We start from the raw sequence: 26,929 nt of genomic DNA, 5'->3' as shown, positions 1-26,929 counted from the left end.
TTGTTAACAATCTCTTTGTAATATTCTTCATAATTTTTTTTCATTATTCATAATCAACGATCTTTTTCTACTTGTCTACAATTTTTTGAATTTTTTTACGAAAATTATCACTGTTGTTTCGAATTAAATTAATAAGTAATAAATGCATAAAATAATTTACAATGTATCATCTTTTTAATTTTTTAATATCCTTATAATATTTATCCACTTATTAAATATCTTACACGTTTCTCACTAAAATTATTATTCCATTACGATTTAAATTATCATAGCTGCTAAATTTTACAAACTTTATATTCAATATAAATTCGAATATGATAAAACTGGCCAATTCAATTGTTAAGTTTTATTATTAGATCTTGAAATGAAACCACATTCTTGCAATTGATATTCTCAGAACGTCTTTCCTCTAGTTTTTGCTTCCATTGGAAGTACGTTCCAATTTCTGAAAACGTACGTGTCTGCTGAAAGTGTTTCGTTACGACTTAAAAATTCAAACTGCAAGATTCTCCACGATCTTTCCACGCGTGGAACATTCCAGGTGAGAAAATTTTTTGATCCTATTTTCACTCTGATTTTCATAAAATGTTCTAAGAACATTTATCCTACATTTTTTTTTTATTTTCAATCACAATTCTTTCCTTAAAAAATAACATTTATTTAATTTAATTTTCAATTAATCATCCTTTATTAACAATAATATTTTCACATATTTGCTTGTATTATTTATACATTTTTTTTTTTATTTTCATTCATAATTCTTCGTCGTGATGATGATTCATGGATAAAGGATATGCAGTTGCATTATTTTTGCTGAGATCCCATATTTTCAATATTGCAACCTTACTTTGCTATTTTATAATCAAGTAGGATAGAGTTCTAATTATTTGTTGTGCATATTTATTCACAAGTGCCCTCGATACTTTCACTCCAACTACTGTTCCAATTATTTCAATTATGTCTCTGTTACATTTTGCATTTCCTCCAAAATAATCACTTCAACCAATTTTTCTCGAAATTAAAGATTATTCTTACTTATTCGATATTTTATAATATTTGAATATTCAAATAATAAGCTAAACTGATAATCTTTCAAATATGTAAATATCATCGAATTCATATCGTCACAATGCACATATCAAAAGTAATTAATAATAATTTTAAAAAATTTATTAAGATATATTCACATAATGAATAAAATAATTTAACAACAGGCAATCGTCTAAAAGAGGGAGAATCTAGGATCGCTTACTCCTGTAACGGCGGCGGGAGATAAATTTCAAAATTCATGCAACAACGAGCTAATCTATTTCTCCAGCGCGATTCGTATCCGCCGACTTCCCAACGCTGCATAATCCGTGCGAGCAAAATAGCTATTCTAGTCACGAGCGTACTTCTCGCGCCAATTCTCCGGCGAACATACGACATTACTTTATCATATCAAAGGATCGGGATCAAAGAGAAGCTCGTGGCCATAATAAACACAGAAGAGCCCCTTCTTCTTCTTCTTACGTTTCCGATTCCGTAATTACATGCCCCCTCGATAGGCGATCCGTGGATAGAACGCTGGCTCGAACGCGGTTGATAAAAACGAATTCGCCTAGACCGACCGATATTATCGTTTAAAATAATATCGTAAATGATTGCCGGCGAACGTGATCCAATTCTCGAATAAGCCGCATTAAAATGTAGTGAAACGGACGCTATAAATCTCCAGTTCGCGCAACACTACCGGTTCGTCTCGTGGAAACGTCAAGTGGGATCTTGTCCGTGCAACCTGTTCGAAAGCTTCGCCGTTCCTTCTTTATATATATATATATAGATATATCGTTCACACTCGTCAAGTCGAATCGAGTCATGGATCACTTGTTGGCCACTTGAAAATCTCGCGTCTATCCGGCTTAAATTAGAGGCGATGGGAATTTGTGTGATCGAGGACAATAAGCGGTTCAATGAGATTCGCGTCACCGTTTCAGAGATCATCGGTGTCGGGCAACAGCGCCATCGCGTAATAGTTTCGGCTTGTAACGAGCTTGTGGCGCTCTCTGCATTCTCTTGTTGTCGCTCGAAGGTTACGCTTCGCGTCGTGGCTGAAACGGGCGTTTCTGTTAAGCGGCGTGGCCCCCCCTTCCTTGGGTGGACGATTAATTTCGAGCGAGCTTAAGCCGATTGAAACGCTCTTGTGATGAATAAGTTACGTGTGATTAAGTCAGGATTTGTGAAGAATCTGGTTATTGGCCTTGTACTGGCCGATAAAAATAATTCGAAATGTTACAAATCGTTTCATCATACTTGAACTTTGATCGAGGAAAATTTGAATTCGAACGTGAGCATGGAATTGGATAATTGAGAAAATTAATTAATATACGGATTTGGAAATATGTAGAATATAAAAAAAATGTATACAATTTATTATAAAAATAATTATTTTCTTAGAAATAAATTATATCTACTTGAGGATCTACTTGATGGTAAAGTTAAAACGATGCTATTAAAATGATTGTAGTTCGTGATAAATCAAAATGCACTTAAGCGGCGATAAATTAAGGTGGCGCTAGTTAATATGCTAATTTCAACCAATATCGAACGGGCAGATATTTATTAGATAACCTATAGACGAGTTAATGGAAAACGTGAACAAGTCGATGCTTCTCATTAACCATTTCTTTCTCTTTTCTTTTCTTAATTCCCTTTTATCCCTCGTTCAAGATGACGGAATGTTCTTCGACAACGAAATTTGAAGAAACGAAACAATTCTTGTTATATATGCTGCGTCAGAGGATCTGGTAATCAGAGACGTTTAAAAAGATGGAACGAGATAAGTTGGATAGTAGAATTAAATACATCTTTCTCGAAGGATCACTTTCATCAGAGATAGAGAATACATGGAATTATTGAAGAAAAGATTAAAAGTTTTTAGTTGGAAATCATTCTTCGTAAATTCTTCGTTTTCGAGAATTCCTTGTTTCTCTCTTTGTCGTGATACTCGTCGACGGATGCGTGTGTAAAAATTTATAATTTGCATGAATTGCAAAATCTCGGTGGTATGTGTGGGCCGACTTTATTGGATATTTCCTTATTGCACCGACTTTTCATGCACCCACGTTCGAGAGTAACAGCCTCGCTCTTCGTTTAGAGATTGCTGTGCGTTTTATCGAGACATATTCATATTGTTATTTTAAAACATATTGTAGACGAGATTTATACAAGTTGTACGATTAGAAAATTTATTGTATCGATATTTTGATATTGATTTATTTAAAGATTTTTCTCAATTATCAAAATTTTATTATTATGACAATATGAATATATATCACATTGTATTTTAACTTTAATTAAATTAATTAATAAAGTTACAATTATTATTATCATAGCAATTCCTTTCCATCTACTTTTAGCAAGTTCCATAAAGTTACAGAAACAAGTATTGTCTTCCAAAGAAATTGCATTGTACAAATATTACAAACTGCATTCAATACCTCATGATATTTAATAGGATATTCTGGTAGGTAGAATCATACCGCAAACCATTCGCCAATCGTCGCAATAGCCATGGCTATAATCGCCTAAACCAGGGCTAGTTAGTACGTGCAATGCATGCTGTTAAGGATGCATGTAACAAATGTATGTGTATTCGGTTTAACGACCGAAAGATTCGTTTTGAAACCGACTGGAAAGAACATTTAGCTACGTGGTAACATGGAGATGGATGTCTATCTTTAAGAGTGGTATATCACGTTGTGATAAAAAGTGTTTTATTTTTAAAAAAATATTCTCTAATGTGATATCAGAGAAAAGTATTTCTAACTGTTAATTTGTTCATTATATATGAAGTGTAAAGTCGTTTGAAAGTCGTTTGAAATTAACAATGAATGCCACGAAGAAAGATTGACCACATTCCACAGCTGTGACACAAAAGTTGTTGCATAAATTTCAATGTAAACTATGGGAGTGTCCAGCTTGTAACACTAAACCATTGGAATGTGATTTTCATCTGTTTGATGAAGTGAAAAATGATGTGATTGAAATTTATGTAGTTCATGATGAAGAAGATACGTTATGAGTTATCTGAAGATCAAAGAAAGTTTTAAATATTCCACTTTGAAATCAATTATTCTACAATATGTCACTTTTGTTGATATTCCTTTATATTCTATGTAACTTAGAAGTAAGTGTTTATCTGGAAAGTATTTATATTAAGTTCTGTTTCATTTTGTTTATATTTCATCATTGGAATTAGAATTCTATGAATCTTCTTTTCTTCTTCCATGTATTAATATTCTAATATTTTAAAGAAGATGTCTTAATGATTCTTTAATAGTTCCATGATTTTTTGTACATATATATATAATATAACTTTCATTTAAAATATTGTGAAACACATTTACACTTTTCCATTTATAATATAATAATTTAAAACGATTTGAAAATTAATGGTTTAACACTCTGTCTCTATTAACACCTATATCTCTTCACGTTTAGCCTCGGTAACGGCGTTAATTATTTCTCATATAAATCATTGATAGATATCTTCCCATATGTTGTCTTGATATGTTGCTCATAGAAAAGGAAACAAATAAAAGGATCACTGGATAGGTGTATTAAATACACGAATCATTTTATAAAATGAGAATCCAATCCTCTTCTGCAATTTTCACTTTCGTTCCAGAACTAGAATTATTACAACCTTGCCATAACATCCCATCCTCCTCGAGAATCCTTTATTATCAATGCATTTATTTCAGTTTAACGTGAAAGCATGCACATACGAACAAACATTAAGTAATTTCTTATGAAATAGTTCGATCATTTCGATACTTGCAGTAAGCAATTTAACTGGTTTCGTGTGATTATGACTCGATGCAACACTTAATATTTCAGACCTCTGATAAGATACCGTTACTTTATCGTGCGATTAACGCGTTAACGCTTCAAAGAATTTAAAATCATACGAGGGAAGGTTTTTATTAAAACGGTGCGTTACAATACGTTTTAACAGGACGTGTATCGTAAATGTTCTTTCTTTCCTGGTAATAAATATAACAGGAGGTCGATAATAAATACTCATCAACGAATAATAATACCAATTATTAACAAGTAGTGACCCTCTTCCTCCATATTAAAATAATAAGCGACGAAATCGAGGATATTTTCTCGAAATCGTCCCCTAAAATTAAAAATATAGAAATAATTAGTAATACAATTTAATCAACAACATTTCATAAAGTTGGATACTTTTAACAATAACTCCTTAAACTCCTAACTTAAAAATATTTCGAGTGAGATTATTGTATAATTTCATAATATTCTCAGATTGAATAAAAATTAAGAAATAAGAGTTTTATTCTCACTTTCATATATATTTTATTTACTTCCCCCAAAGAATTAATTAAAACAGACACCATCAATTACTAAAATCACTGTTAAATTCTACCATCAAAGCAGCCCTTCGAAAAATACTTCCCTTATTGGAGAGAATTGGCCACTCTTGATTCCATTAAATCCGTATCATCTTCTAAACAAGCACAGATCGTCGAATAATGCGTCGACCCTATTTTTACGGATTCCTCCGTATTTTTCGATCGAGGAGGGGTGAAGGAGGGAGAGGTACAATGGTCCACCCCTTTTTCCCCAAACAAATCGAAAGACGATAGAATTTCTTCTCTCGGCCGAGTTTACATTCGTGACCCCATCCCTCGACTATCCCTTCCCCTCCCCTTCTCTCTCGCAACGACACGAGGGACAATATTTACGTGCGCGCGATCGAATTTGTTCGGCGGACTGAATAAAAGGAAAAAAGAGGGGGGAGAAAAAAAAATAGAAAGAAATAACATGAGCTAACGAAGCCCTTTTGGAAACGGTACAGTGTGTTTATAACATCATTAACTTTTGTACGACAGGGCCCTGGCCTCCCTGTTTTCATTAGTCTGTTGGCACATACTCGATGCAGCGACACTTTGCCCATTCTATTGTTTCGTCCGAGTGTAGTATTGATTTGTCGGCTAACACTTCGCTCGTACGCTTTGCGTTTTTGACGTTGGCCGACCTTCCCTCCCCTCCTCTCTTGCGCCTCCTCCTCTTCCTCTCCCACTTTTATGTACATTTATACACGCTGTCCGCTTGATACATCCTATCTGCGTTAATTCAACAAAAAGCAGGCGGGAATCCGATGTAATAGTTTTATCCAGCTTTGACGTACATTGGTATCTATTGATCTCGTGAAATCGAGTTGAAAACCGATAAAAAAAGGAAGGAAAGAAAGGGGGGAGGAGAGGGGAAAAAAAAGAAAGGAAGAGAAAGAGGGAAAAAAATACATTTTCGCTGATAGGTGCATTTTAATCGGTATCAGGGTACACGTGCGTTCGTGAAATAATTTTTTTTTTTTTTTTGTAATCTAACAATGTTTCGTCTGGTGGCGAAGTTTGTTATTGTTGTAATATTGATTTCGATCCTTCGAATAGTTTTGTTGAATTGTTATTTTTTTTTTGTTTTGTTTTTATAACGGTATATGTATATATATATAAAAGTGAAATTTGTGGCGAAGTCGATTTTAGTTGCACGAATATTGGATATTTTATCAATTCCGTATTTGCTTTATACGTGTACGAATTTCTTTATGGGATCTTTCAACGAACGAGTATTGAACAATATTTGAAAAAATTGTGAAATTTTTTTTTTAGTATCGATTATTTCTTTCCACTTTCTACTTTTAATTTTAAACTTTTCCACTCCTATCTTTATTATATTGTTAATTTTAATATTACTAGTCTAAAAAATTATTTAAACTAACTTCTTTTGAAATCTTTGAATAATAATATAAGTTAATAGTAATATTAAATTGAAAAAATTGTGAAATCATTTTTTTTTTAGTATCGATTTTTTTCCACTTTCTACTTTTAATTTTAAACTTTTCCACTCCTATCTTTATTATATTGTTAATTTTAATATTACTAGTCTAAAAAATTATTTAAACTAATTTCTTTTGAAATTTTTGAATAATAATATAACCTAGTTAATAGTAATTGTTATAAAAATAATTGAACCGATATGAAATCTTAAAATTGTGAATTTGTATATAATAAAAATCAAAACGTTTCTATTTGTAACAATTATAATTTTTTATATATATATTATCATCAAGAAGAATCTTTACAACGAATATCAATTATCTATATAGTTTACTTAATGAAAATACATTTCAAAAATTATGTAAATCGTATCGAACATTTCAATATATCGATTGACACATGGAAAAGTAATTTTTAAACAATATTTTAAAAGATCAAAAATCAAAATGATCGTAGAATTATAAAGAAAGAAACGAAGCGGTAAAACGCAGTACAAATGTTTGCTATCGCGGCTTAATAGCAGCTATTCAAAACCATGGCAACTATTCCAACGCTAAATGTACTAGCGACACACAGACGCGTGTTTAGACCGCTTTAAATGCGACAAAATATAGGATTCTAAACGATAGGGTATTCAAATCCTGAAGTTCCCTACTTGTTTGTAACGTGTAACCGATATATCAACCGGAATTTATTACAACTGGAATAGACTTTTTTCTCCGAATAATATATCTTATTTACGATCAAATTATTGTTAAATAAAAATAAAAATCAAAGATATTTTAAGATAGATCGAAAACTAAAAAATTTACCAACAATATCCATCAATCTCCACGAAAAAATCGTCCAAAGAAACCCGATTTTTTCCCGCCAATTTTCAAACGAATAAATTATTTAATTCCTCGTCTCGAGTACTACTTTCTACATTTTTCGACACCTCTGTCAAATATTTAGCTCGATGGCAGGTATGCCAGGAACGTGGCTCTGGCTGTACGACTAAAAGAGAAAGGCAAGCGTAACTCGTCACAAAGCCTCTGTTTATGAGTAATTACGCGTTCACCTCGGTATCCTCGATAAATTACCTCACCGCTGGCCCAACTTTACGACAGGTGAAAAGCGATTAGTGACCGTGTTACGTTATAAAAGCTTCCTCGTGACCCTTTATTTTTTTTTCACCATCCAACTTTTCCTCCAACGCTTCATCTCCCTCCTCCCCTCTTCATCCCCTTCGATTCTCTGCCACGGCAAAGTAGGGCGCGAGCCAAGAAAAACCGTGTTGCTCTTTCAAAGCCGATCTTCCTATTTTTTTTTCCCTTCTCGAGGAAGAAGAAAAAAAAAAGAAATATTCCATTCCTCCCCATAAAGAAAATCGCGCGAATCTCTTTTCAGAGAGGGTTTTCGAGGCCTTCGCCCCCAACCATGCCCCCCGCCTCGACGTTGCAGCCTAATTGAGTCTGTTTGTAATCCTGCTTATGGATCTTTATGAAAGGGAAGGTTTACAGGCGCGGTATAAACCCCTCCATCCATCAGGCGGGAGGCGGCAGCTAAAGACCTCATCAGTTCCGGTGCCGGCAAACACGGTGTCCCCTTGATAAGCCTGCCTAGGGATAGAACGGGGCCAGGGTGGGGGGAGCGTGGAGGAAAAAATCCGCATAACTCCCTTCCTCTTCGTCTGTACACCATCAGATACTTATCTGTATGTCGCCAGATTTATCTGAGCATCAAGAACGTAACCCCTCTTGTAACGTGTGTGCACAAGGAGGGAAACTATTAACGCGCACGCAAAACTACTACTACGTGCACGGCACACTAGAAACGCGTTGATTTTTCGCGATGAGTTTCACGGTTGTCACCATTCGTTATACCGAGTTATGCGGAATATTTTTCGAAAACCAGCTTATATCGCCATCTTAAAGCGCGGCCGCCTTCTTTGAAAATAATTTGTTAACCCATCTCGCGGCTGGGCTTAAATTGATTAATGTTCCCGTTACCCCGCGTTTTATTTATTACGCAGAAAGGAAAAAAAAAAATGAGCGAGCACAGTTCCATTGTTGTGGAAACACAACGACGGGAAACAGGTTTGTGTTGGTGGTGGTTGAGGTTATAATGGTACAACTGTACAATTATAATTGTATTTCGCGTGTCGCGAAGGTCACCCGTTATGAAGATCTTTGCACGACGAGGATATCGATGAAAAATCTTTTATTAATTTTTTTTTATTAATTCGATTGTTATTTTACTTCCGTAAGTCGATCACCGTCCGTTCGCCGTCAGTTTGTTTATTAATATTCATAGGTTTCATACTTTTTTTCTTTTCTCTCGTGTATGAAAACTCAGTGGATGGAACGATATTGATTTGTTTTGTTTAAGTTTCTTTTTTTTTTTTTTTTTTTGTAACTACAGAATATCGTGACAACGTTCGTCCTCGAAATAATATCTTTAACTTTGGGATGAGTTTGCATGAATTTCACGTAGCCAATTACATACATCAGCGCAATTAAATTTCGATCTCAAGTAATGGTAGAAAATTTCTTATCTTATGTACGTTCATCTAAACGGCGGGCACAGTTAAGCAATTGAGAAAGACATTTGTCGGTTAAACGAGAGGCAAAAGATCGCGAGAACACATTGCTCAGCAGGTTCTGGAATTGGGTCAGTTTAATATACAAATCGTGCGTGGCCGACTTGCACTGGAATAGTTTGTTTCGCGATATCTCGATGACCCCTCTCCCTCTTCATTACCTTGCGATTCAGGTAATAAATCCGAATCTCGTTCGAAACGGTCGCGCTCAGCTTTTCAAAACTATCTGAAACAAAAAAAATTAAAAAAAAAAATCTTTTATCGAAATAATAAATCTTAACGCTCGCGGATTTCAAAATGTGTTACACGCGATCCCGAGAGCGAGATTCTGCGCGAGCTTTGTACGAGTTGTAGGCGCGGGTGAAGTGGCAAGCTTCGCAAGCCTCCAAGTATAATGAACCCTGTGTGCGATAATCCTCGCAAAACCTCGCTTCCCGAACTACGTTTCCTTGGGAGCGTGTACAAGGAGCCCTGCCTCCTCGTGAAAGGAATCTCGAGAATAATCTGAGCCTCGTGGTACATTCTTATTCCGTTCCCGCATCAAGCTTCAATGGCATCGATTTATCACGTGCTTCGTAGGCGAACTACTTGGCCCTCTGGTGTTACATCGTACGAACCACGAGAAAGAGAGAGAGAGAGACGCATAGACGTCGATGTCGTGCCATCGAACACACGTGTGCGCAGCACGGTCGTATACACAGAAGATATAACTCTCAAAAAATCCAAGAACGTTTCGCTGCTATGTAAGATTGCATGAATTCGTCACCTGGGTGAAATAGCTCCCCTTTACACGCCGAGAGTAATCAATTTCTCGACAAACGTTTGGCTAGTGAAAGCAAGGATCGAAGGTAACAATAACAAAGGACAGTCGATAACGCTTCTAACGCTCTGTTTGTGTCCTTGGCGTCTCTCTCTCTGTTTTGTTAAATTTATATTTAAAAAGTGGAAGGAAATTATTATGCATTGTTTGCACGGCACAGTGTAAGCTGGTTGGGTCAATTTCCGTGTTTTCGTAGGTTGGTGTATGGGCGAGGATATTAGAAATTCAAAGATAGAGGCAGCCTGTTAACAAGGCATTCGTTCCCGGTGAATTTATTCGTCTTCATCAGAATACGTGCACTCGGTCTCGTTACACATGGTACCGTAGGTGAGCTATTCCTCATCGATAGAGGCATTAAATCAAAGCGTGTCAGGCATAGTGGCCTTGTAGCGCAGCAAGATTTTTAATAATGCTTCCAGATTCCACGAAGCATGTTGCAGGTTAGTTTTGCTTAAATCTTCGTTAACGGCGTCGCGTCATTTTTCTATACTCGTCGTAGTAATGAAAAATAGGCGAGTACAAGTATCGACATTGAATGCAAATTTCATATTTTCATCTAGTTCCCGTCCCACGAATACCGATCTTTTATCCACTCCCGTGAGACTTTATCGAACGTGATGTTGTAGGTATCGGGTATCATAGCAATTTGTGGTAATTGTTTCGGTTCAGCACATTACATTAATGATTACGCGTGAATCGTATATAAATAATGGAGGTATTTAAAAGTTAAAAATAATGCGTTGTATCAAGCTAACAAACTATGGAAATTCCATAATTAATTAGAAAAGAATTTCGTAATCTTTTTTTACTTAATAATCATAATAAACATCGATAGGTTACTTTTTTTATTTTAATAATATTTATTTTCCTGTTGCATCGTATTTGTGATGTATGAAAAATTGTAGAAATTGTATCATCGATGTTATAAATTAATTATTGACGAATTATTAAAATTTAATGAATTCAAATGATATATAGAAAAAATTTGATGCGAGATCAATGAATAATTTTTATAGATTATATTCAGAGCGTGCGCAATTTTCTTGATCAAGAGAAAATTACACAAGCTCTGATTACAAATAAAGGTAGAAATTTCGTTGATCAGGAATATTATATCGGGAAGCGCGATAGTTAGCAGCGAGAACCAATCATATTATGCGCAATCTAGCGGTGTCTCCAAGTACTACTACGCTTAGTTGTTTTAATTGGTTTATAAGCGAAAGTGTATTACGCTTATTCGTTCCATTGTTATATACCTTATCTGTGCAATTATTTTCAAAGCCGATGATGAAATCGAAATAAGTTTTTTTAAACTATGATTTTTGAAATCGTATCTCTCTCTTATCTCGAAAAGGGAAAAAAACGGAGTAAAAATTTCCTTGCTTTTTAATCACTTTCATAAATGTATTATTCTCTTTTCGCATATATACATATATAAATGTATAAGAAGTGTACAAGCTGTAAATTTTAATTAAGATTTAATTATTATTCAAATTTCATTCAATTATCGTCAAAATTTAATTGCCTCATAATATAAAATAATAATTTCCACATTGCAAATTGAAATTGGAAACGATTTCGAGAAATACAAGTACAACTTATAGCATTCTAACGATAGCGTGAACTAGGAAGACATTCTTAACTGCCATATCATAGTTCGTGACTCAAACACTGAGATAGTGGATGTCAGAGGATATACATCTTATTCATATTATATATTCGAAAGAACCGCACGCCTGTCCCATTCTTTTACCAACTAATCCATTAACATTCTGATTAATTCGTCTCCCCCTTTCATCAATATCCTCCCAAAAAAAATATCTCTCTTACCCTCCTTCCTTACCTCCTTTCTCCATTCCTCGCGCGTTCCAGTATGATAATCGAAAGAAAGAAAGAAAAGAAAAAAATATTCAACCGGAAAAAGGAATTTCTTCCCTCCGCGGATCACATAAATAGAATCGAGGCTACGGTGTGTTCCACCGGTAGCTGGGCCATTAAAGCTTATTAAAATTCTTCGCGACAAACTTGAACTTCTTAAAATTCCCGTAACCGTGCATAATTTAAACCCGTGTCCCCGATATAATATCTTATTATATTTTCCCTCCCGTTAACACCGAGCCGCCATTATTTCCCGCGCAAACGTTCCGCATAAGTGGCTGCCTTTATTCCGCGTTATGCGCCGTTCGAAACACGGTTTGAGGGGGGGGAGAGGGGAGGCAAAAATCAAATGGTATCTTCGAACGTGCGTCTCGTCGCCTGTGACCCGTCTTTTCAAAAGACTGGTTTCGGCGGGCGAAGAGGTTTTTTTTTTTTTTTTTTTACGTTGGTAACGGCACGCGTGCCGCCGCATTGACCCGAATTGTTACGCGAGCGCATCTTCGATCGATGCGAACTTACGAGCGGGCAGCAAACGCTCTCTCGAGATGGTGAACAACAGTTATACGAGTCGGGCGGACGTCTGGGCGGACGGTTATTCGACTGCGCCGCCGTGCGCCATTGTGCGTCGAGGAATATAAACGTCGGGGAGAGAAGGATAAGAATAAGAACAATAAGCAAAACCGAATCTGGTCTCTGATACAAATTATAATTGATCGTTGAAGGATGAAGATGTCCTGACGGAAGTTATTAGCGTGTTATTCCGGGATTTGGGATGAGAAAGGTCGATAAGATGGAATGAAATGTTTCGTATCTTTTTTTTTTTTTTTTTTTTAGAAAATTGAAGGAATCTTTTCAATTCTCTCTAGTTTATAGAGGAATTTAATTTTTCTTATGATTGTAAAAATCATAAATAAATTGAAAACAGGAATTGTTTTGTTATTATATTCTCAATTGAATATCGGTTGAAAAATAAAAAATAATGGAGGACAGATTTTTTTCCTTCTTTCTTTTTTTTCTCTTTTATAATAGAACGAGATATCTCGATGAAAATCGATTTCGAAAATGTATCGAGCGTACTTAACTTTGATATCTATGTACCAAAATCGATTAGCCAATAGATATTGATAGCTTATATCGATAACAAACCAATATAGATGGGTAGTAAATTATAGCGTTAACTGCATCCTCATAAATACAAGCGCGCAACACTAAGAGAGATATATATGTACACCAGGAACCATCAAGTTATTAGGAGTTAAGTGCACGAGTTTTCTCTCGAAAAGAAGCGTCATTTTCAAAAATTTTATCCTCCGTTCCAGAATAATTTTTTTTTTCACAAATTACCACCAAATTGCTCTAATTTTCTCTAAATAGTGTCGCAATAAATTATCTCTAAAGTTCCTCGTATTTGCGATTACAATGTACGCAGTTTTTTTTTTAATTTATAATATTGAAAAATTAACACCAAATGGTGCAATAAATAATTAAAAGACAATATTTTACACGAACAAAGTTTTTATCTGCGAAAAAATCAAATAATGAAAGTACCGAAGAGATGGAACTTTGATGTAAAATTGTTTAAATGATTAAATTTAAAAAATCACAACGATTTTAAAAGTACAAAGAATACTATCTCTAGAAGGAAAGAGAGAAATTTAGGACGATCCAAATACACTCGAAAAATAAATCGTATAAAAGTATCAATATTGACGATTGTAAAAGTCTTTGAAATATAAACAAAACCGAGAGAAATCGATCATTCTTGTTATCGGCTACACTGTTCAACGTAAACATTTCTTACCTATATATATATATATATATATTTCTAAACAAGCCCGTCGTCTCGTTCTCCTTCCCTCCCTCCCTCCCTCCTCCCAGAGCAGCGTGTTCTAACGTTTCTTGGATTGGAAACGGTTTGCACCTTTGTCTAGCCGCTCCTTCGAAGTGAGACATTCCCGTAGAACGAAATATCTATGCGCCTCGTGCCTCGTATTTTGCATCCATGTACGGAAACAAAACTTCAAACGGGAACGAAACTTTTTTTTTTCCACCAAGAATTTCATGCCTCCTCGATACTGAGACCATTGTGCACGAAGCTGAGAACAGCTTGTCCGTTTGCGGAGAGAGAACAGGTTTATTGTCTTAAACAACCATATTCAACCGAGGTTGTATTTGCATTCGCTATTTGCTTTAATAATTTCCTTGGGAACTCTTTTAATTTTGATGTATGAAAAATATGTTACGGTTCCCTTACCTTTTTTTTACTCTTTGTTTTTTCTCTCTTTCTCTTTTTACTTCTAAAACTGTGAGAGATTATAATTGTGTGGAGGAGGATGCGAGATAACGTAATTATAAATTTTAAACTGACTAGGCATTGAAATTAGAGAAGCGAATGTGAGATTATAATTTTAATTTTCAGTATTTTGATAGGGCAATAATTTTTTTCTTTTTTATGTTGTATTATTTTTTTTTTTCTACTTAAACTGTGAGAGATGTGGGATAATTATTCCGAGGGATGTGAAATAACGTAATTATAAATTTTCAAACGATCAAGCGTTTAGATTTGAAGTGATTGTGAAAAGTTTTGAAGTTTTGATACTTTTAATCTTTTTCAAAAGTTACTTATAGAAATATATTATGTATTGGTAATTATTGTTGAGGAAATGCCTTTCGTTCAACTTTCCATATACAAAATCCTAGGATATCATAATCGAATCGATTTTTTTGATTATATAAACTTGTATCAATTATTAAGAAGAAAGAGGTGTACGTTTGAATGGAAAAAGGGAATTTAATAAAGTATCGGATGAATTGTATACCGTGTACTGTACTTAACAAGCAGAAGTGCATCCTAGCTTTATATATAAGGGTAACAAGAAATATAACTTCTTCTATATAACAATAACAAATGTGTTCCCTATACACAAAGAAACAGCAACGTGAAAAGAAAATTTCTTTTATGATGCAAAGAAATAGAAAAATAAAGTGGTTGAAACGACCTCATTCCAGATATTTCTTGCACCAGAGTTTTATCACATGTAGATATTATCGGAAATGAATCAGCAAATAATGTAGCAGAAGATAGATAATTGAATGTTTTTAAAAAATTTCAACGAGTAATCTTCGTAGAGGGGTGCAAAAACACACTTGTACATCTATCTAGAGAAAAAGAGAAAAGAAGAAGAAAAGAAGAAAAGAAAAAAAGATCAAGATCAAATTGTTGAACGATCGACGAAGAATATTCGAGAAAAGAATTATTCGAGGAAGAAAAAAACTGTTTCCAATAATTTCTGGAAATTATATATTTTATTAATGGAGGCGATTCCATATGAAGTTATTTTCATTCCACGGCGAGGCGCCAAGGAGAAATCAAGGCCATCCAGGTTCTTCGCACAGCATGTTATAATTCTTTTAATAGCATCTGATAATTACTCTGGTTAAATTAGCTGTGAGAACAATGGGGAATCGTGCTATTATTATTACGTAAGATAGGCGTGAATATTATACTTCCTTATATCCATAAAATACAATTAGTCAAATATTTCACTCGGCTCTTCCTCTTACCCTTTCGCACTCACAATTTATAATTTGTTAGATCGTATTTATTCAATTATAATAAATGCATACGACTGTTTAATTATGTAATCAAGCATTATCTTTAACTGGGAGCTAAATTAAAAATCATTAAGATAAAAATGATTGAATATTAACGTGTTTCATCAACAATGTTTTACATTTCGTACGGTGTTATTAAATTTTTTTCTCGTGACTTGTGCTCGAAATCAAAAGAAAATCTCTGAATTCAAAAGGATGATTTTGTAAGAAAACATTGATTCTTCGACAAAATTTCACGATAAACGTATCGAAAGTTGTTCTATACTATTATACACGTTGATCAGAATTTGCAATATTATGGACATGTTAAATTCGTTTCGAGCGAGTCGATCACGTTGGAAATTTTTTAACCCTTTTTTTTTTTCTCTTCTTCTTTTTTAACCGTATCAAATTATACCGTGTTTTATAACTGCCATTCTATTTTCGTCTTTTTCATCCTGTTATAATCGTGTTTTACGCGACATCCACCTGAACGCTCATCTCTCGACTCGTGAAAGTTTTTTTATTAAATTGAAAAGATCAGGAAGCTAATTTCAAGAGTCATAGGCATCGTCACGCACCTGCACTTGTTGTTAAAGCTTGCTGTCGAAAGCAACGAGAATAATCTTGTACAAGTAATTCAATACGTTACACCATTTTCACATAAAATCTCGTGAAATATCGAACAACTCTTCCTCTTCGATCGTTCCTTCGATTAATTATCTTCCGCCTAGATTCCAAATGATTGGATTCGAAAAGCGAAAGCAGATACTTTTTTATCCCAATCGATTAGGCACACTTATTAAAATGTATGAAAATATAATAAAATCTCTTTTGATGTTTTTTGCACATTTTATACATTTTATCACTTTTTCTTAAAGTTTAAATATTCCCTCTTCGGTCAGAGGTTACAATTTCTATTATCAATTTTCCACTCTGTAATATCCAACATATATAAAAATTGAGTTTTCTATCCTCGATACTTGAAATTCTCGTTAATCAATCTTCGTTATAGATAAATTTCCAAGCGGATGGAAACGGGGAGATATTCAACGGGGGATCAATTTAACCCGGGGAAACAATGTCGCGGACACAGAATGAATTTTTATAAACATGGCCGCATCCGTCCAACGAAAAGCCCATTTTTCGAATATTCGCGACTTGCGACGCGGGGCGGCCACACAGTCCTGTCCCTGCGCTCCCACTCTATGAATGTTAAATTAAGCAGCGCGGAACAGTGTGCACTCATCATTAAAACTGGTTCGAGCCAATTTCCACTCCAGTTGGACAAGTATTTGTTCGCCGGCCCGGCGATTTGTTGAATAATTTGTACGTGCACGTATGTACGGAGGGACGCGAGACGACTCGATGCATAATTAATTGGGAGGATTATTATTCAAGGTCCTCCGGTTTAAGTTTTATAACTTATTCAACGATGGGAGGAAACAAGCGTGAAGAGAGAGAGAGAGGAGGATAATAATTCCGCGGATAGATTGAAAAGTCCCCTCTTCCCTTCTTCTTCTTCTTCTTCTTTCCTTTCGTTCGAAATCTAATTTACGTAACGCGAGAGATTTTTACTCGCTTGCTTTTATTGTACGAAGCCTGTCGCGAAAACAAATAAATCTCTGCTCAATGAACCGCCTATGTGTACGCCTATGTTCATAAGCGGAAATCGACGTGGAAAAATAATACCGGGGAGGGAGAGAGGTGAAAACGTCTCATCTGGTGGAAATGGAAGGCGTATAAATTGATACGATCAGTTTTGTAATGTGTAAGAGAAGTATATTTTTATATTTGTCTATATTTCGTGATTCGTGGAAGATATTTTTTGTTCATTCGAAGGAAGAAAATGGTAGAACAAAAGAAAAGTAACACGTGTAAATAAGATATTTCGTTTATAAGATAGACATAATAGAAATTTTAAATAGATTTAAAAAATTTATATAAATAAATTTATAAATAGAATTGTGTAGAATTTTTTTTTTTCTAAAAATATAAATAACGTAGAAAATAAATATAGGGAGAAATTATGAAAACGTAACGAAGATTTAAATTACGAAGTTGGGGATATGAAAGGGAAAAAATTATAATGAATTAAAAGTTGAATTTAATTCTTTTTCTACTATCGCTTTGTAACGAATTTAATGATACGGAGATCAGGTCTGATCAGTCTTTCAGATACGTTGCCATAAATACGTTTATAAATCGTAACACCGTAGAAATAATCTTTCCTATACGCTGTTACAGAACTGATAATTAAATTTATTGCTCGATAAATTGTATAATAAACCACGATAGTAATTAAGATATTTTAAATTCGAAAGTCAATCTAAATTTATTTCTAGTAATTTAAAGCATTGGTTTCGAAAATATGAAATTTGAACATATATTAATTTTGTTTCTTTGAACTAAAAAATTTCATAAAAATAATGGCCTTTTATATTCATTGTAATAGAGATAATTTTCAATACGAAATTTGGACGCATATTAATATTCATTTTTTGGAATTAAAAAATTTCACAGAAATATCGTAACGATCAAAAGATATATTTTTTTTTCCTAATTTAATATAGAGGTTATGATTTGAATTATATTAAGAAAAAAATATGTATTCATTGAAAGTATTAATCCTTTTAATAATTAAAAATTATTATTCATAATTTTATTCATAATGTAATTTTCAAATATGGATATTAAACGAGAATGTGTTTTTTCCAAATTTCCACATTATAAAATAATCACGTTTTAAAAATTATGTAAGTTAATTTACGAATACATTTTCATGAAAATATTTAAAAAATTCCATAAATTTCATTTTAAATAACTGCGATTATTTGAAATATAATTACACACAAATTTCTGAAATTCTAATAAAATTCTAATCCAAGAAACGAATAACAACAATGCAGCATGATTTCTGCTCCCCAAAGATAAAAAATTTTTAACATTACGTTAAATTATATAAGTTAATTTATAAATACATTCATGAAAATATTTAAAAAATTCCATAAATTTTATTTTAAATAACTGCGATTATTTGAAATATAATTGCACACGAATTTCTGAAATTCTAATAAAATTCTAATTCAAGAAACAAACGAATAACAACAATGCAGCAGAATTTCTCCTTAAAGATAATAAATTTTTAATATTATAAGTTAATTTACGAATACATTCATAAAAATATTTAAAAAATTCCATAAATTTTATTTTAAATAACTACGATTATTTGAAATATAATTGCACACAAATTTCTGAAATTCTAATAAAATTCTAATCCAAGAAACAAACGAATAACAACAATGCAGCATGATTTCTCCTTAAAGATAATAAATTTTTAATATTATAAGTTAATTTACGAATACATTCATGAAAATATTTAAAAAATTCCATAAATTTTATTTTAAATAACTACGATTTTGAAATATAATAAATTTTTGAAATTCTAATAAAATTCTAATAAAAATTCAAGAAACAAACGAATAACAACAATGCAGGATTTCTCCTTAAAGATAATAAATTTTTAATATTATAAGTTAATTTATAAATACATTCATGAAAATATTTAAAAAATTCCATAAATTTTATTTTAAATAACTGCGATTATTTGAAATATAATTGCACACAAATTTCTGAAATTCTAATAAAATTCTAATCCAAGAAACAAACGAATAACAACAATGCAGCATGATTTCTCCTCCCTAAAGATAACAAATTTTTTATGTTAAATTATATAAGTTAATTTATGAATACATTCATGAAAATATTTAAAAAATTCCATAAATTTTATTTTAAATAATTGCGACTATTTGAAATATAATTACACACAAATTTCTGAAATTCTAATAAAATTCTAATAAAAATCCAAGAAACAAATAAATAACAACAATGCAGCAGGATTTCTCCTTAAAGATAATAAATTTTTAATATTATAAGTTAATTTATGAATACATTCATGAAAATATTTAAAAAATTCCATAAATTTAAATAACTGCGATTATTTGAAATATAATTGCACACAAATTTCTGAAATTCTAATAAAATTCTAATAAAAATCCAAGAAACAAACGAATAACAACAATGCAGCACGATTTCTCCTCCCCAAAGATAACAAATTTTTAACATTACGTTAAATTCAAGAATATTAACATAACAGTTAAATGCAAGAACGCGTTAATATTAAACCAACGGCACGTAAATTAAAACGCTCGCTCGACCAGAATAAACTCTCGTGCTGGCAAGGACGTTCGCGCGAACGTTCGCAAGGAGGAGCATCCAAGCCGGAAGGAGGAAGAGGCGGAAGGAGTTGAAAGAAACGTCCGTGACTCCGGACGTTCAATCGCGTTCTCATCCTCGAGTCTCGTCCCTGCCGCGCGATCAGTTTCGTCCGCCACTATCGGCTAACGAGAGGATGCGCGCAAAAGAAATAAAGAAGGATTATACGGGGGAAAGAAAAAGGCAGAAAGAGCGCCGCCAGTGAATTTGCATTAAGGTCGGTGCACACGGCTTCTTCTTTGCGCACCGTGCTTTTCCGCGTTGCCACGTTTTCCCCGCGGGCGATCACGCCGCTGTTGCGCGGTTTCCCCTTGCTAGACCGTCGTCTGCTGCGAGCCGAGTTTACGTGACAACCGAAGAAACAGGGCCGAAAGTATCCGGGCCCGCCTTATCTCTTTTCCTTCTTCTTTCGTGCGATGGCAGCGCCATCTCGTTCTGGAATCTCGATTATGTCGACGTCCATGCGTCAAAAGTTAACCTCCTCCGACCGGAAATAGCTGGCGCCAATCGCTTGCACCAGGAATTTTTCATCATCGTTCCAACCACGTGTAAAGAAGAATTCGGGTTTCGTTATATTGGCCTTTCGCAACACTGTGTGTCTCGTGTGTTTACGGCTTCCTTCGATTCCAATTCTATGTGGTATCTTTTATGTACGTGAATGTGTTTTGATTTATTGTGAATTGTTATATAAATATATATATATATATATATATATATATATATATATATATATATATTGAAATCTTGGATATTATTTTTAATTTTGAAGGATTTTTAATTGAAATACTGATAAGTAATATAAATTATATATGTTAAATTGTTACAAATCATTCGTTTATTCGACGTAAAGTTGTAAAATATCGGGAAAGAAGTTTGTAATCTGAATTCATTTGTATTATTTCCCATTGAGAGGAGTGATTGCGTAATATATGTGTTGAAAAGTTACGAGAGTGCATATATACCTACGTATTCACGAGTTAAATCTTACTCGCGACATTCCTCGATTCTGTGCTAAAGGCGCTTCTAATTATTTCGTCTGCGCAAACTTTGTATACGTCCAACACCTTTTGCCCTGTTACGCTTCCGCGACTACATTGCTTGCAAAGTTATTGTGAAAACATAGAGATTACTAGGTGGAGATGTACGAAATTATCTAAGATAGCGCATTTAATCGTACACTTTATGAAGGTTAATAATTTCAATCTTTGTGATAAATATGATATTATAAAAAAACAATAAATTTAATTTAATTTTTTTAAATCTTATATAATAATTATAACTCGTGACTTAACTGATTTTTATTTCTTTAGAACTAAATTATCTTTATTCCCCCAAAAAGCACTATATTTGTGATTATAAATGTAATATATTACTTTACTATTCGTTATATAGATTTTTGCCTACAAAATGCGTTATAAATATTGATTTCAGAAAATAAATACTTATATCGATAAATTGATTAACAAAGAAGAAACAAATAGATTCTCAATAATAAAGAAGAAAGTTGAAGAAAGAAAAGAAAAATGATATTAACCATTATTGGTCCAAGTATAATATAATTATCTGTTAATAATAAGAATTTCATACCATAAAAAAAATGCATTATAAATATTCTTGATACTTACCTTTGTATCGATAAATTGATTAACAAACAAGAAACAAATAGATTCTCAATAATAAAGAAGAAAGTTGAAGAAAGAAAAGAAAAATGATATTAACCATTATTGGTCCAAGTATAATATAATTATCTGTTAATAATAAGAATTTCATACCATAAAAAAAAATGCATTATAAATATTGATTTCAGAAAATAAATACTTACTTATATCGATAAATTGATTAACAAAGAAGAAACAAATAGATTCTCAATAATAAAGAAGAAAGTTGAAGAAGAAAAGAAAAATGATATTAACCATTATTGGTCCAAGTATAATATAATTATCTGTTAATAATAAGAATTTCATACCATAAAAAAAATGCATTATAAATATTCTTGATACTTACCCTTGTATCGATAAATTGATTAACAAAGAAGAAATAAATAGATTCTCAATAATAAAGAAGAAAGTTGAAGAAAGAAAAGAAAATATTAACCATTATTGGTCCAAGTATAATATAATTATCTGTTAATAATAAGAATTGCGTTATAAATATTGATTTCAGAAAATAAATACTTACTTATATCGATAAATTGATTAACAAAGAAGAAATAACAAATAAATTCTCAACAATAACGATTGAAGAAAGGAAAAAGAAAAATGACATTAATCATTATCGAATTCTAAATATATATTGGTCCAAGTGTAATATAATTATCCGATAATGGAGTTAAGCGTGGGTTTCAGGAGTCCAACCGAAGTGCAACCATAATGTGTTACTCGTGGTCACAAATTGATTGTAAAACGTTTGCCGGGGCTCGCGATAACTGTAAAGTGGTGGTCATTGTTTGGGAAATAAAAGCAACATGTTTATGCAACCTTGCGGCAATTGTCGTCACTTGTTACGTTGTTTTCCACGAATATTATCGACTTGTGCAATTTGTCCCAACTTATTCAACGTCAAAGCAAAACGATCATCTTTAAACGGGATAAAACGGCAGGGAGGGGGGAGGGGGAAAGGCCGCATCCGTGTAATGCAGTCCATTCACATTATGCAAACGGCACGAATCGAACAGGGTTGAATAAAATCGACGTAAGATATCTTATTCCATCTTACTTTACCCTCGTAATGTATCGAAATGTATTCGCGGAACGAAGATATCTCGTGGATATTTTCAACGGAACTAATGTCGAACACAAATACGGAATAATTCATCATTTCGGGTCGAAGAGAACTAAGAACTAAATCTTTACGTAAGAAATTTAATACAACGTGCTTTCTTTTTTCCGTGATATGAAGAAGCACCAATAATTTTTCGAAACGAACCAAACGAACATAACCTATAAGTTGAAAGTTTGTGCAAAGTTTATCTGTAAAAATGATTGATCGTTTCAGCGTTTGATTTAATCAAATTTTTCGACCAAATTGCACGAACATAACCTATAAGTTGAAAGATTTAATCAAACTTTGTATTTTTATATTCTTTTTTCTTTATTCTGCATATTCAGAATGATTTTTGTATTTAAATATACTTACAGATACAATATGTTTTTTTCTTTATATTTTTGCTCGTGATTATAATCTTATGAAATCGAAACATCTTATATAACGAAGATACTTGGAAATTTTCATTAATTATTAAAATAAATTGTAAATGTTATTATTATTACAAGTTTTTCGTGATTGGATTTTAAGATCTTTTGAGTTAAAAAATTAAGTTTTGGATACTTTTTAATGGATTGATTAAATAGAAAAATAATAATAATTTTTATTACATCGTAAGAAAGTATTATAGAAAAATAACACAGTTCTTTCGTTCCTCTTCTCTTTCTCGTATACAAAAGAAAAACTCGATTCTCTTATTAGCATTCCAAACTGGAAGTATTATTCCTGCAAGTCATAAGATTCCTGTTCCGATACTAGCAAAAATCCTCATGTTAAGTGCGTTTCTCATTCAGTTTCTTAATTGCACGCTTCGACAATACGCGAAAAGTATCAAGTGGAACTCGTTCGAATTGAAAAAAAAAAATTTAAACCAGCCGTTTAATCGTATTATATCCGATAACGATATTAATGCGCTCGGCATACTCACTCACAAGTTTTAAACAGAACCTGATTTCGCGCATAATACATTTATTTCGCTAATAACCAGTCACGTAAGTAATTTATATTATCCGATATAGATTATCATCTTGAGATTGTACTTAATTTGATAATTGGCAAAGTTCTCATGCGTTAAATTTAGCCAACTTTTAACTTTAAGCTTTTTAAAAACTATTTTTAGATACTTTGTAAAAACGAAACGAAGAGAACAATATTGATATTATTATTGCATTCAAAAATGAAACGATAAAATGGAAGAAATTTTTATTTACTGAAAAAACACCTCAAACTTTCTTTTTATAACTCGTCAATAATATTAAAAATATTATATTAAAATAAAAAATAGCCATTATATTTAATTATTATATCGAATTTTAATGGAAATTAAGCTTGATTAACATAGCACACAGTTTAATAGTGTTCATACTGTTTAGCTGCAGCTTGTACTTGGTTTAACAGTTCTCGTTTCACTTAATTGGAAGTTAGCTTAACAAGTATCATAACATTTCGAGGGGAGTTCATTCTGGATTTGACAAGTACACCTATCGAGAGCATTATTATCCGTACTATAATGTTTGCAACGAAAATTTATCGTTCAAAAATCTTCAAGATAATTTATCAATATTCTTCTGTTAATTTTGTATCATTCTCACCTTATATTACAAATATTTATATTATCAAATTCTATTATAACAATGTTATACATCTTTACGAATATACAATAGAAATAATCGAACGTTCGAATAATTCAGAAATTTATTTACAAAATATACCAAGAATCGACCACTATCATAGAACCGTACCACTATCTTAAATAAAAGAAAAATTCCCCTAAAAAAGAAAAAAAGAATGCTATTTTTCCTTCTTCGAAACAGATCCATTTCCAGGATTACTTTCGACCCACTCTGTATAAGTATCGAGTTATACAGTAAGTACAATATACATGCTCGCGCATCGGTCGCTCGTTCGCGCGGTTTGCCAAGCGAGTTATCAGCGAGAGCGAGAGAGGAGGGAAAGGAGAAAGCGAAAGAGTGTAGTCGAAGAAGAGAGAGAAGGAGGGGGGGGGGGCTAGCAACGACTAGTTACACGTATGAAATAATCTATTATCTGGAAAGGGGAGTTATCTGGTGCGGGCATTGAATCGCCAAGGTCGCGGTGAAGTCTTGACGGAGAAAGGAAGACGGAAGGAAGGTTGGCAGACAACGATGGAGCGGGACGGAATGACAGATAGAGCGATAAAGGAAGAGAGAGAAGTCTCACAGCGGTCAACGAACCTCCTTCGATGCTCGACTCCCTACGTATACTACCCGTGTATCTATACATTAGCGATGTTACTAACGCAACGTTACTATCTACGTATGTACGTACGTACGTAAGTACTTACGTATATAGGAGGTACCAGCCTACCATTCAGTCGGCGCTGCTCTTGCTGCCTAGGCGCCCGCCATCTACTGGGTGTTTCTTCGTATGCCGTGTACGTACATATTGATGCTTTGCTTACGGCGCGATGACAAAGCGTAAGAGGCTTCGTTTGTTTACCCTTGGATGGATACGCTCTCGCGAGGATATTAAGTGGATCACGAATGTCGAATGATCTTATGTGTTTGATGCTTGAAATTTTAAAGGGTATTGGGATGAAATGTATTCGTGTCTCGTATACGCGTGAAATGTCAATGTATACGCGTGAATGGACAATTTTATATTTAATTAAAGTATTACGGGGTCGTAGATGAGAAGAGGATAGTTAAAGAAATGAATATTTAAATGACGTTAACGTTATGGGCAATGTACTTTTACGTTTAATTTGTCTAGAAATCATTATAATATTCAATATTCGTGTATTCATTTAAAGAATAGTTGTTCGAACAATTGTATTGCACAATTGTTAAAACATTATTTATATATATATAATGTAATAATCTTTTCTATTTTAACCACGTTATATCATAAATTATATGTATAGTGAATTTTCTAACGAAATTATCCTTCAACGCGTTGTTCATATTATTTTCAAATATTTTAATAATTGTATAAAAGTATTGTTAAATGATAACGAAATTTAATGTATTAAATTGAATAAATATATAATAGATAACAGTAAAAATTGAATCATTAAGTGTCATTCCAAGACTTTTTTTTTTTTGTTCTCACACATATATTTTGGATAAACATACAGGAAACACCCTATATATATATATGCATCTAGTAAAGTGCCTCACAGTGCTGCCTTCTTCTTTCTCTCTTCCTCCTCCCCCTCCTCCCACTTCCCTTTCTTCCATTCTCCACCACCTTCTCACCACCTTCTCTTCCTCAAGTTGGTCCCCTCTTTCTTTGCGAGAACCACCGCTCGCGCTTCTGGAGCACGCTAGCGTCTAGGTTCCTACTAAATAACAAGTGCTTAGATTTACCCAACAATCTTCTTATTTTCCTTGTCGTGTTCATGGCCGGGGCCGCCAGCTTTCTCGATAACGGTCGCGTCCAAACGACGTCCTTGGCGTGTTCGACCTAATAATTAAGGAAAAATATCGACAGCCGGTGAGAAGGCAGTGAGCGTTTCCAATGAGCGGCCGACTTTTAAACTCACTACGAGAGTGTCGATGCTCTGTTGCCCGCTAGGCGAGACGCCATCTTTCGTTTTTTCTCTTGAAACGTTAATACGACGAGATTTGATTTGGAGCCAACTCTGCTGACCATTGCTGATATATATATATTTTTTTTTTCTTTCGTAGAAATAAACGCAACGGTCTGATTAACATTTGGAATATTTCGCATCCTTCTGAAAGGATGAGGTTAAAATTTCGCTTCTTCCTAGGTAAATATCGCGTTTCGAAGAGGAAAAAAATGTAGAAAATGATTAGCAAGATCGAGGAATTTCAATAACTCGAGAATCCCGAGAATGTGAATATACGAGTCCGTGGAAAAAAAAATCTTTTTATGAACATTTCCCTCTATAATTATATTTTTCGTAACCGGTAATTTATCTCTATAACAAAGCTTCTTCCTCCGGCATAGGAGGAACTTCGTGTTTTCAAATTAATTCTCTAATTTTATCTCGCAATAATACGTTCTGAATCTGTTGTTGTTCAGTATCGAAATTATAAGGAATAGAAAAATACGTTCGGTAAAGAGAACTCGCTTTAACCCTATTTCAACCCATTATTTTAAAGTATTATCTTACTTAATGATGCGTTGTACCCCTCGTATTTGTTTTAAAACCAGATCTTAAGTGTA

At 33.3% G+C, this 26,929-nt stretch overlaps 1 protein-coding gene and 1 non-coding gene across 4 annotated transcripts in view; one reads left to right on the top strand and one right to left on the bottom strand.

Annotated features, from left to right (window-relative positions):
• LOC725024 (autophagy-related protein 16-1) overlaps positions 1–26,929 on the top strand; it is a 572,103-nt gene that overhangs the window by 442,811 nt on the left and 102,363 nt on the right. The window lies entirely within an intron of this gene.
• On the bottom strand, positions 11,259–11,334 carry Mir6051 (microRNA 6051). Its single transcript, NR_127327.1, has one exon. It is a non-coding gene; the product is annotated as a microRNA 6051 (primary transcript).

The sequence above is a fragment of the Apis mellifera genome, linkage group LG9 (assembly GCF_003254395.2).
Source record: "Apis mellifera strain DH4 linkage group LG9, Amel_HAv3.1, whole genome shotgun sequence".
In the NCBI taxonomy this organism is placed as follows: domain Eukaryota; kingdom Metazoa; phylum Arthropoda; class Insecta; order Hymenoptera; family Apidae; genus Apis; species Apis mellifera.
The sequence above is the reverse complement of the archived record's forward strand: the minus strand, read 5'-3'. Positions and strand labels throughout refer to the sequence as shown.